This window comes from Neolamprologus multifasciatus, chromosome 15 (assembly GCF_963576455.1).
Source record: "Neolamprologus multifasciatus chromosome 15, fNeoMul1.2, whole genome shotgun sequence".
In the NCBI taxonomy this organism is placed as follows: domain Eukaryota; kingdom Metazoa; phylum Chordata; class Actinopteri; order Cichliformes; family Cichlidae; genus Neolamprologus; species Neolamprologus multifasciatus.
The window spans coordinates 28,197,269-28,208,746 of record NC_140453.1 but is presented as its reverse complement, the minus strand read 5'-3'; the positions used below and the strand labels follow the sequence as shown (position 1 = coordinate 28,208,746).

The following is an 11,478-nucleotide window of genomic DNA, read 5'->3' as shown; positions in this document are numbered from 1 at the left end:
CATGTGACGGCGAGCCAACACCAACAATGTGACGACCCTGAAACTGACGGAGAAAATGGGAATCATTCTTATTCCTCACAGGTTTTCTGCTCACTGTCACAGAGACAGAATCAGGGTTAGACATTATGAACCAGGTTTCTGGATCATTCCACACCTGTATGTAAACAGAGCAGCAACATCGTGAGGTGAAAATGTGTCATGGTGCACTTGTCCTCCTGTCTCTCCACACTTTGTTTTAACTTTTTCTTCCCTGTCTGTGTGCATGTGTGAGTGTGTGTCCATCATTCTGCTGTGTTTCACTTCCTGTGCACCTGGCAGGGTAATCACTCACCTGTGTGCAGGCTGAGGACTTCTCATCTGCTACTCAAGGCTGAAGATTCGCTTAGTTGATGCCAGATAGTCGTACTCACTGTGGTGATAAAGTTCAGCTCCTGTTCTGTATTTTGCTTTGTGAGAAATCTCTTTGGTTTCAAACCTGAGTCTCCTTTGTGTAGATGCTTCCAGCTGTCGCCGATCTGTGAAGAGAAACCTCTGAAGAAAAGGAAATCTGTGAAGGGAGGTTTCATCTGCCTGCCTCGCTTTCCACCCAGAAAGAAGACCCTCAACTAATTTACAAGTTGTATTCAGTCTGAAATCTGTTTAAAGTGCTGGTGCTAAATAACTTGTAAACCACCTGATTCTGTGGTTCTGTAGAGCAGCCAATCACTGCCATCTATTGAAGGTCAGCACTCGAGCTAAGCTTTTGTCAGGGCGGTGCCCCTCCCCGAGCGGGGTCAGGGAGTGGCAGAGGGGGGGCGTGCACCAGGCATGCACCACATGTCGCACCGGGCACCCAGGACAGCCTGTGCTTGGGGGGTCGACGGCGCTTCCTGAAGGCCCCGTGTGACTGCCCTGTGACACGGAGGTCTCCGATTGATTGCAAAGTGACACACAGACAGGCGTCGCGCCACGAGGAGCACGAGGCCGCAAAGTGCATTCGAAGTGTTGATGATGAATGTGTCCTGCAATTCACATTATTTCTTGCAGCTAGCTGCATTCTTCATCGACGCACGAGCCGAGTGATCCACCGCTAACAGTTTAAAGTCTGTTTTATTTTTAGCTTTAGCGAATGTTTGGAACCAGCTTAAAGGTGGCGACTTAAGTCAACCCGTATCTAGGGATGGGTACCGGTATCGGTTCTGACATAAACGGTAGTAACCAGACCGAAAAGCAGCGCACATTTCGGTGCTTTTTTTTCCTGAGCTGTGACACACTTTAGATTCTAGCCAATCATTTTACGTTTCCGAGGATAGTAGGCGGGGCAAGGTACGTACGTTCTTTTAGAGCAGAGCTACAGATTAAAAATGCCCAAGGTGAAGCGGTCAAAGTCTGGCTGTACTTCACAGCAAAAGATGCAAACTCAGCAGCTGCAACAAGTGCTTTAAGCTGATACTGTGATGCTGTCAAAGGAGGTAACACCTCAAATCTGATGAAACACCTGGCGACGCATAGCGTTTCTTAAAAGCCGAGAAATGCGCCGTATTTGATAGCTTGCTGCGAGACCTCACACCGAGCACATCTACTGCGGGTGTGGTTCCTGTTATCGACCCGGAGTTAGCAACAACCCCCAAAAACCCGAAGAGGAGAGTCCTGGCCCCTAGCCCTGCCAGTGTAGCAGAAATGATGCGTGAGTAGCTTAATGTTGTTCGTGTGTAATTTACGTTGAGTAGGCTAACCACGTTATTACATTAATGCATGTAAGGTGAACTAGCAAACACCATCATAGCTACATGCGGCTGTCTTCTTGTTTGATGGCAGATACTCCCTTCACCCTGGCCAAAAAGGCTAAAATGACCAAAGAAAAAGAGGAAAACAGTTAAACATGAGAGGTTTTTGGACAAAGTTTGTGTTTTTTCCATTGTTTAAGCTGCTTCCAGCCCAGAGTGATACCATATATGCCCCATAGCTGCAGAAAAGGCTAACATTGTTATCTTTTTACAAAAAAACAGCTGAACATGAGAGGTTTTTGGACAAAGTTTGTGTTCTACATTCTTTAAGCACCGGTTCGAGCACCGTTTAAGCACCGGCACCGTTTCAAAAGTACCAGTTTGGTACTGGTATTGCATAAAACCTAAACGATACCCATCCCTACCCGTATCACATGTGAGTGGCGTGGGGGTTTGCACTGTTGCCGAGTCGACTACCACAATTCAAATACATGCAAATTAGTTGGGTTAGGTTAACAGGTGATATTTTAAACTGCCCATAGTTGTGAGTTGAGTCTCTGTGTCACACTGGCGATGTGCCCCGCCTCTCGCCCTGTGGTTGCCGGGGATACGCCTCAGCAACAACACTGATAAGGATGGATGGACATTCACATGGAAGGGACACTGTTTCCAGTGTTTGACCAATCAGAAAAAGCGATGGGTAATAGCAGCAGAGCAGCACATTTTATGATGAGCTGTGTAGTTTAGATGTAAGGAAATTGGAGGAAAGGGTAACATAATGGGAGGGGAAGGAAAATAAACTGCAGTTAATTGCAGAGGCGCAGTCATACAGGTGAGATTGCTGAGAGCAAACAATTACCTAAGACAAGAGCAGACACACAAGGCAACAAAACAGAAACACAGACAAGCCAGAATCAGTGGAATTACAGGTTAAAAACTAGCATAAAGTATAAAGTACATACAATGAAATATGAAAATATGCCCCATATACACAAAGTAATTATTATTACAGCCTAATACCCTCACATGGTAAAGCTGGGATATAAACTCATTATTTTTATTATCACTATCCTGGTAGATCTGGACATGAAATGACACCTTTGCAGCTCAGCGAGGAAGTAATGAAGTGGCAAAGCAGTTATTAGCCTCCATCCCTAATGACTGAAGACCGGGTCTCCTTCTTCAGATCATTACAAGTGCCATTCACACATCCTTTATTCTATTAGAGAGAGGAAGTCGGGTTATTACACATTTTCTAATAAAGCAGAGATGTGAGCAGTCGTCTGCTGGGCTGATATGGTCACATCGGTGATACTGTATCAAATGCTCTGGATATAAATCAGCAGCCCAGTTTGTGTCAGAAATACAAAAAGCAAACTTTGTTTCAAAGAGAAATTTCAAGTGTGTTCGTGCACACAATTTGTTTAATGATTTATACGATCTAACATCAGAATAACGTGTTTCTGAGCTCCAGCCTCAGCGTTACAGTATTTTTCTAATATTTCTTACCAGCACTGCTGCTGCTGACGTTTCTTTGAAATCATTTTGAATAAAAAATAGATCAAACCCCCGGTTGTTTCACAAGCTCACTCTAACCATACAGAATAAAATTAATAAATAATAAACTTTGGTCCACTGTAAGCGTTTCTGGCTGATGTACAGTGTCAGCAGCGGCGGTTTCGGCGGTGCAGCAGGTCATCTACTAATTGGCAGTTGGTAGTTCAGTCCATAGCTGCTCCAGGCTGAACACGGAGTTGTTCCAGATGTCTTCATCGTTATAGAGAAATGGAAGATAGAAAACACAATGCAATACAATAAGTACATTATTTTAAGCTGTCCCCGTATGAAAATGCACTGAAACTCACAACAGGAAGTGAAAGAGCAGATTTCTCTCCACGTCACGATCTTTATCTCAACCTAATGTGAATAAAATCAAAGAAAAAAGATCATAGAAATTAAACTGTTTCAGAGCCAAACTCAAGACTCCCAGTAAGACGGGGGAACAACAAACAACAACGGAGTCAAACAACCAGAAACTCCAAGAAACACACGAAGGGAGAAGAACAGACAATTCAATTCAATGTTATTTATACAGAGTCAAATCACAACAATCAGGTGACCCCTGAAGTAGCACTGAAGTAAAACTCAGAACATGACAGGAGACGACTCCGACAGTTAAACTGGAAAAACTAACAAACAGAAAGACGACCTTCACTCAGGCGACAAACACAGTGGAGGGAAACCCTGAGGGGACTAATGAAACTAAAACCCTGAATAAAATATAACACACTCAGAAACGTGGCTGAACATGAACAAAATCAAATGTCAAGCAAAAAACAACCAAAGTATTCAGAAGCCCCAAACAGGTTCACGGTCTCCTGGTGAACCCCTCGCCCTCTGCTCTCCAAGTGTTTGTAACGCGGTTAAAGGACCAGGGCGCCTGACTGCAGCTTCATAGACAATGAGCTTTCAGAAGTAGTCTCGACTATGGAGCCTGAGTGTGTGAATAAAACACAGGAAACCAAAAATAGAGCTCAAATATATATATATATTGTGTATGTTATGATAAATATAGAGACAGATATACAAAAAAATGAAAAATATATGCATATATATCACAAACAAAATAATGTTAACAGTACAAAACAGCTTATTATGGTCCAAAAGGAGGTGGGATGAGGTTTAGTCCAGTATGAGATTTAGTTTAGTTCCATGGACCTGTGATCGGTCATGTGTCAACAGTTTAATTCAGTCCATAGGTTTACGATTCCTACCACAACGTAGCGGTGGTTGGGTGGCTCGCCATCCGTGCTGATCAGGGCTGATCGCGGGGGAAAAAAACCTGACCTAAACAAGATCAAAAACAATGAAAACAACCTCTTTAAAAGAGGTTCATTGCTGCTTTACGTTTTTTTTACGTATTCCTGCAGCCGTGGCATCATTGCCCCGATGTCACACACTCCTTGTCTGATTGTGCCATCAGCAGCTGACAGGATGGGAGCGTTCAACACGGTTTGGATCTACACGTGGACAGATTGTTCCCGAACTTTACTGCTAGAAATAGTCCAATACAACATTCATGTTAGATATATTATTCAAAACAAAAAGCTGAATTCATTTTTTATTCTTCCACTCAAACCAACCTTGTTTCTCTTTGGAAAACAGGAATAAAACATCTTATCCAGCCCACAGAATCCACTGGATTACAGAGATGCTCTGTTTGCTTTTAAACCACAACCATCTGATTCCCGGCTGCAGACAGCAATCACTGTGACCGCTGTGAGTCGTATGAAAGGCTGGATGAAAGTCACTGATATCCACTGAGAACAGAGACGTTCAGAATGATATTAATGCGATTGTGTGACTTTGATTTATGGGAATTTAAAGAAACTGAAGCAGCTGTTTGACTGAATGTTTAATCTATGTGAATATATGTTTAGAATTAAACGATGAAGACATAAAACCTGCGACTGACAGAAATGGTAATGCTGAGAACATTACAGATGAGCATTTTAAATGATCTATATTTATTTTATTTTGTGGATTTGATGTTCTAAGACTCAAAGGATCAGAAAGAAAACACAGCACTGCCACAACTGTACTTTAAATGTATTTAATGTGATTCTTCAACTCAGCACACAACCTAGACTTTAAGTGATGACGTGATGAACCCATTCAGGTCCAAACTGCTCCGTGTTTATTAAGGCTGCTGTGTTTTTAACATGTTTTAATGTTTTGTACCTTGTTCTGTTTAATCTCAACAAGCCCGTAAACACAGTCAGTGATCGCTGTCGGCCTCTCTCGGTTTTTATCACCACTGTTCATTTTACAGCTCAGTGTTTAAACCCTTACGATGTAACTGCAGCCCAGCAGCAGTGTATGAATGACTAACCTCGTATTGTGGATGGATTATCTCAGTTGTTCTCCTGCTGAAGTTTGGTCCGTTTACAGCATCCTGCCATGTGATTACATTTGTCTCTAACCATCAGAAACCTTCACGTTAACTTTTATCCAGTGGAAAAAAGTTAGCTTCATCCTCCAGCTTCACTGTGTTTATGCTAACATAGCTGTGTAGCTAGCGATCACGTAGCACATCATTAGCTACAGCTAGCCAACTTCAGTAACCCTACAAACGTCACTGCTGTTTAGTTTTCTGTCTTCATTTATGTTGGAAGTGACAGCAGAGCTGTACGTTTGAATTGTTTCAGAAATCTCTCTGTCAGAACATGCTATATCATGTTTAGGTGGAAGCTAGCGAGCTAACTTCCTGCTAACTTCTAACTCTGTTAAATGTAATAAATTCTGTTTTCATGGATGGATGTTAAACTTCATTGTTACACCTGGTAAAGCAGCAACACTGATCATTTTATTACAGATGAAATAATTTAGACAGTTTGTAACTCTCAGTGATGCTGCAGTGTTCGTTTGACTTTGGGACCTGCAGCAGAGTTTGGGCCTGACACGGCTGATGGCGTCAGACTTAAAGACCAGATAAGAATATAATCTGTAACATGACAATCAGCTCAGTTTACAAAAGGTGCCTATATTGAACAAGGTATATGATTTGGCTTATTCACAATAAATGAAAAGTATAAATGTTAATATGTTCTTCAATCTTTTAAAGAAATGTGCACATGAAAACAAAGATACAATTAAAATCAGTCATTAGGCACAGGGTGGTAGGTATACACAAAGTATATATTTAAAAATTGGTCAGCAAAATGCTCCAAACATTGCTTTCTTTGAAAATGAAACAGAAATGAATGGATCCTCAGAGATTTGTACAGCGGTGTACAAAAGTGCATCGTACTTCTCTGTGCTGCACCTGTTCTCTCCTGTATCGCCTTCTTTTGCACAGCAACACATGCCAAAATATCCCTGCAGTTCTGATTTCCACAGCCCATTGTTCTTTAGTTTTATCATCACTTATTTTTCACATCCTGAAGCACATCTGCGTTTATTCGTACCTATGAGAGCTGTTAATGTACTCTGTGAGGGGAAGATTCATGTCTATGTGGTCCACACAGTTCATTTATCCAGTGATAACGTTCTTCCTACCATCGCTTCTGATGTTCTGTCAGCTTTCATTTTCAAATATGCTCAAATGCAATTTTGATCTGCTCTTGGATTTTTACTAAAAAACTATTTTTCATCAATCGATCAATATTTTTCATGATCTGGTAATCACTGGTATTATGCTCGTACAGTCACCGTCTCTCAGACCTGGCACAAGCTGATGTGCTGCTGAGATTTCAGTTTCCATAAATCTTTGTCCCGTTTATTTATCACATGAACACGTGTGAAGTGTCTGAACAGGATTTAAGCAGAAAGCAGAATAAAACTCTGGATTTGTCACAGTGACCCAGTATTTGTGTTTGACTGTATAATTATGTTCTTTGATTATTGTTGTTTTGGTTTTCTTTAGTTCTCAGTGACCTTTGTTCTCCTCCCATCACTGTTTTTCCAGCCTGTGTCTGTTCCCGTGTCTACTCTGTGCTCCTCTGTGTCCCACGTTTCTCCCCACTCACTGTGTTAAGCTGTGTGTTTCCTGTTTTATTTTGATAGTCCTGGTCCTGTGTGCATCGTAGTCTTGCGTCCCTGTGCCTTGTTGGGTCTGATTTGTCCCAGCTGTGCTTGTGTATTTAAGCCCTGTGTTTCTCTCTAGCCGTTGTCGTGTCGTACTCTCACTGTGCTGTGTTTCCTAGCTCTCAGTTCCTGGTTTATTTTATGTTTTTTAGTTTAATTTTGTATTTGACGTGAAGTTTTTCCGGAAACAAGGCTGCTGTTTTGAGTTTACTCCTTCGTCTTGAGTCCTGCATATGCATCCTCATCCTGCCTGCCACGCAGCAAATTCATGACAGAATTCTTAAATAGTCAACATGCAACTTTTTGAAAGGTACATAAAATAATAATAATAATGTCTGTGTTGCTACCCCAAGGAGAGAAGCTGAAGTATGTTGGGGTTTGCACGGTGTCTGCAGTGACCTTAGAGAAAGGATGATGAACTCTGAGTAGAGCCCATCCTGATAAAGCCAGCTGAGGGGTTTCCAGGGTGCCTCCTGGATGAGGTGGAGGTACTGAAGTGATTATGTCTTCTGGCCAGCCTGGGAAGGCTTCAGTATTTGCCCTGAGAGTTAGAGGGAGCAGCCAAGGACAGGGAGGTCTGGGCATCTCTGCTCAGACTGCTGCCCTGTGACCTGGATGCTGATAAGCTGCAGGGGGGGGTGGAAGGTTGAATTAAGTTGATTTTGGTAGAAAAACCCAAACTTGTGAAAGGTGAAAGCTGCTCTCCCTTTATGAAGACAAAGAGGTTGTTTCTTTAAAATTTGGTGGAAAACGAGAAAATGTTTTAAATATATTTTCGACAGTAAACACAGACATGCACAAAGATTTGGGGATTTAACACAAAGAGGATCAGCACAGGCGGTCTGCAGTTTATTCAGGAAGCCCACAGTCCAATTAAAATGAATTGTTAAAACTGAAGCTATAGATGGAGAAAATATTTCAAATGGTTTGCACCTTTAATCACTTTAGGCCAAATTTCTTTAGTTTCTTGTCATCCCCCAATATTTCCCAACATGCAAATATTAACAACACAGCTGTTAAGATTTGATTCAGTGTGTAAAGTGCCCTGTTGGTTACACCTGGTGACATGTTTCACGCGTCATGGTGTATTTTAGTCAAAGTTATATTACTGGTCTCTGAAAAGTGTCTGAAATTGAAACATCACCAATGAGGAAATCTGGGATGACAGTTGGGAGGGCAGAAGGATCCCTGTGGATATCAAAGAGGTTCATTTGGACTAGAAACTGCTGAGTTCTCCAACATCATTCACTCGGTTATTAAATGTTAAAACAGCCAGTTTCATTTTACTGTTCTACGGTTTCACGTAGTACGAATATGACTGTGAACGGCTTTAATTATGATTCTGACCAGAAATGCTGTGACAAAGATTTCCAGTTAGATTACAGACGTGAGAGTAACTGATTAAACAGCTCGCTGTGACTACATGCAAACTGGGATTCATAATCTTTTTCAATTATTTAATTTTTGCTTTTCATAATTATCACACAGATTTGTTTTAATACCATAAAGCACAAAAACTGTCTTTGATCTTTATTGTTATTTTGTATATGCTGTTTGGCTTTATTTGATTTATTCCCTTTGATCTGTTTTATCTGTCTTTAAATTCTAATTGCACAAAACAACATTTGAGCTACTGAATGAATAAACTGTGATCCGTGTGTGTGTGTTTGTTGGGGGGGTGAATGTGATAATTGTAACATATTGTAACATATACATATATACATATATATACAGTATGTATATATATGTATATGTATATATATATATATATATATATATATATATACATATATATGTATGTACATACATATATATATGTATATATATATATATATATATATACATATATATATACATATATATATATGTATATATATATATATGTGTGTGTGTGTGTATATATGTATATATATATATATGTGTGTATATATATGTGTATATATGTATATATATGTATATGTATATGTATGTATGTATATGTATGTATGTATGTATGTATATGTATGTATGTATATATATCCCTCAAAATTAAAACAACTCCTTCAATCACTTGCGTGTCAGCTCTCCAGGTCAGGACCACATTGTTGTTTTATGTATCTGAAAAAGCTGCGGGTGCACACACACACACACACACACACACACACACACACACACACACACACCCAGCAGGCCAAGTGTGTTTGTCTAATTGTGTGCAATCTCAAGGGACGGCCTGAGCCGTTCCCATTCTCTCTGCTCTTGTGCCCGTGAGCTCGTGGTTGGCTGCTGGGGAAAGATACTGCTGATGTGCCCTTGGGCCTGGTTAGCAAAGACACTGTGTGTTTCGCGTCGAATCGGAGATAAAAGGCCAAAGGAGGAAGAAGAGGATTTAAAGCTGTCACAGAGAAGCTGCTGAGGACTAGACTGTGGCAAACATGCTGAATGCCAATGTGGGGATGTTTGTCACTCTGTCACATGACTGTGTTCAGCCATTCATTCAGTCTGCAGCGAATCTATAGAAACAACATCGCTTTTCCCAACCCGCTGATCCTGTTAAGGTGACGTGCTGCCTATGCATCATCCATTATGGCAGGTTAAACCATACGAGTGTATTACAGTGAAACCTACTCGTGGTTTAAACTGTTTCATATGCTGAGGCTCAGCACTCGGGGAATGTGGGACACAGGAATTAGATGAGTAGGATGAGTGTCACTGACAGTGGAAAAATCTATTATTTCAAAAAATGTACAATAAAAATAATCTCTGTCATTTATTAATTAAAGTTAAAATGCTTTTATTTTCATGGCATTGTTTAACCCCAAAAGCAACTGGAGTCAAATGAAACAGATTTCATTTGCTGTTCAACAGCAAACTTCACTCTGAGGTCAAACTGACCATTCAGCTGGTGGAGTTGTGTCAAACTCGAGGAAGTCGAGGAGTCTCAACACATATAAAGGCATCAGTCCAGATGTCCAGCATTTTATTTAAATGTATGTTAGCCTTTAACTTTTTGAACTCCTGCATCTCTGCAGTTTAAATTCAAATGTAAGTACTTCAAACCCAATAAATAACCTTGAATGGTTAAGAGGGTGAGCAGCAAACCAACAAAGTGAAAGAAAAAGTCACTAAATATGAAGTGAAATGTGAACCATGTCACGTTTTACAGAAAGCAGCCTTGGTGCTCTTTAACTAAAAACACAAACTCCTGTGATCTGCTTCAGCGTCATCTCCCTGTGCACCTCTGCATCGCTCTGGCATCGCTTGTACACTCGCTGCACGTCCTGCACATACCACAGGCTTGTGTTAATGTTTGTGAAAACAGCTGCAATGTCTGCTGTGTTCATCTTCTTCATGCCTGAGAAAATATCTGTCTTTGTGAGACGACCCAGGTTATGTTCAGGAGTTGAATCCACAGACGGCAGTATATCACCCTCTCTGCTGATTTCATGTTCAGGTTTCAGTGTTCTGGAAAAACTTTTTAACAAAGTGCATCATCGTTACCTGTAGTGGTGGTTTTACATTGTGCGAGTATTACTGCCACCAATTACTTGTCATGACGCACACTTATCACTGTTGCTTTAAATGCAACAGAGGACATTTGTAGTGCGATGACTCATTTTAGCCTGTTGTGTTGCTGCGACGGTGTGCAGCCTGTTGTGTTGCTGCGACGGTGTGCAGCCTGTTGTGTTGCTGTGTGTAGCCTGTTGTGTTGCTGTGACGGTGTGCAGCCTGTTGTGTTGCTGCGACGGTGTGCAGCCTGTTGTGTTGCTGCGACGGTGTGCAGCCTGTTGTGTTGCTGTGTGACGGTGTGCAGCCTGTTGTGTGACTGTGACGGTGTGTAGCCTGTTGTGTTGCTGTGACGGTGTGTAGCCTGTTGTGTTGCTGTGTGTAGCCTGTTGTGTTGCTGTGTGACGGTGTGCAGCCTGTTGTGTTGCTGTGACGGTGTGCAGCCTGTTGTGTTGCTGTGTGTAGCCTGTTGTGTTGCTGTGACGATGTCCAGCCTTTTGTGTTGCTGCGACGGTGTGTAGCCTGTTGTGTTGCTGCGACGGTGTGCAGCCTGTTGTGTTGCTGTGTGTAGCCTGTTGTGTTGCTGTGACGGTGTGCAGCCTGTTGTGTTGCTGCGACGGTGTGTAGCCTGTTGTATTGCTGTGTGTAGCCTGTTGTGTTGCTGTGACGGTGTGCAGCCTGTTGTGTTGCTGTGTGTAGC

General features: G+C 41.6%; 1 non-coding gene across 1 annotated transcript; it reads right to left on the bottom strand.

The window, feature by feature from the left end:
• Window positions 1-924: 924 nt before the first annotated feature.
• LOC146502343 (5.8S ribosomal RNA) lies at window positions 925-1,078 on the bottom strand. Its single transcript, XR_014869675.1, has one exon. It is a non-coding gene; the product is annotated as a 5.8S ribosomal RNA (ribosomal RNA).
• Window positions 1,079-11,478: the final 10,400 nt, after the last annotated feature.